At 38.7% G+C, this 1508-nt stretch overlaps 1 non-coding gene across 1 annotated transcript; it reads left to right on the top strand.

Annotated features, from left to right (window-relative positions):
- The first annotated feature begins 543 nt into the window (after positions 1-543).
- Positions 544-617, top strand: TRNAN-AUU (transfer RNA asparagine (anticodon AUU)). Its single transcript has one exon. It is a non-coding gene; the product is annotated as a tRNA-Asn (tRNA).
- The last annotated feature ends 891 nt before the right edge of the window (positions 618-1508 follow it).

Here is a 1508-nt window from a genome sequence, read left to right as displayed (position 1 = left end):
GTTGCCCCAATGCATCATTGAAATTCAAGCTGGAAAGATGATTTTAATATATCACTTGTACATTTTGTATTGCTCTTCTGGTGACAATGTAGTTTGTTTTTGTCAATTACCATTTTAATAACAGGGTAAAGAAAATTAAGTGGATTTTTGAAAGAAAACTATACTGTCAATATACTATTAAAACAAATTAAAATGGTAAAAGTTATTGTACTTTAAGTAAAAATAAAAGAGCAAAAATATCAATCCCAGTTTTGATTACTTAAATTAACAAAAAAAATGCATATAGCAAAGGATAGTTTCAATCTGCCTACCTCTGGGTTATGGGTCCAGCATGCTTCCATTGCAGTACTCTGCTGCACATGTAAGTGCAAGAGATCCTGAAGCACTCACTCATCATGGGAAAGTACCAATGTGTTTCTTCGTTGGTTGATGGAAGAAACATTTTACAAAAACTCTCCAGATTATTGATTTTTTAATGTTTTTCTAGGAAACGTTCTAGATGTATGCCTATTAGCCTTTGTCAGTATGCACTTTTTGCAAAGTGTCTCTGTGGCGCAATCGGTTAGTGTGTTTGGCTATTAACCAAAAGGTTGGTGGTTCAATCCCACCCAGGGACGTAATTAAACTTGTGATCAGATTTTGGTGATATTTAAGTAGACAAGTCAAAATTTCAAACCCCCTGTTATGGTGTAGGGTACCTGGCCTTCTCTGATGTAATCAGAGTTAGATTTGATTCAGTGATTTTATAAAAACAGCTAGGAAGCACAATTTAGCAGTGGGTTGCAGAGAAAAAAAATATGCTGGCAGAAAAATCCAATTGAGTGATTAAACAGCTCTTCATTTTCTGGCTTTATTTTTATGCTAACAAATTTGTTCTCTGAAAAGTGTCCACAAAGCCAAGTCTCTGATTAACACCTTTGTAAGGATGGTTTTTCACCTATTACTAAATTAAACTTGCTTCATTGGAAAGGCAGCAAGATGCATCCTCATTTCAATGGTAAGTCAACCTTCTTGCCCTATGTTCCCTCTCAACGGATGAAGACGCATCATTATCTACCGCAGTCATTTTGGCCCAATAGATATGCAAGAAGTTAAGATTCCCCTTTCTTTGCAGGTAGAGGAAGGAAAAGGAAGAGGTCTGTAGCCTCTTCAAGATCGCAGGACCAGAGATTGTCCTCTGCTTCTGCCAAATCCACTGCATGACACTGGGGCTTTCTTGCAGGAGCCCACACCAGTGGGGGCACGTCTAAAACTCTTCAGTCAGTTCTGGATTCATTCGGACCTGGACTCGTGGGTTTTACAAATAGTGTCCCAAGGGTACAAACTGGGGTTTCAAGATGTTCCCCCTCACCGATTGTTCAAATTGGCCTTAGTCAGCAGGGAGAATGTTTTTATTCAAGCCTCTTCGTGGTCCCGAAGCCGGACGGCTCAGTCAGACCAATCTTAAATCTGAAATCCCTCAATTTCTTCCTAAAGAAATTCCATTTCAAGATGGAATTTCTCAGGGC

The sequence above is a fragment of the Pseudophryne corroboree genome, unplaced genomic scaffold (assembly GCF_028390025.1).
Source record: "Pseudophryne corroboree isolate aPseCor3 unplaced genomic scaffold, aPseCor3.hap2 scaffold_565, whole genome shotgun sequence".
Taxonomy (NCBI): Eukaryota; Metazoa; Chordata; class Amphibia; order Anura; family Myobatrachidae; genus Pseudophryne; species Pseudophryne corroboree.
This window is presented reverse-complemented; position numbering and strand designations above follow the sequence as displayed.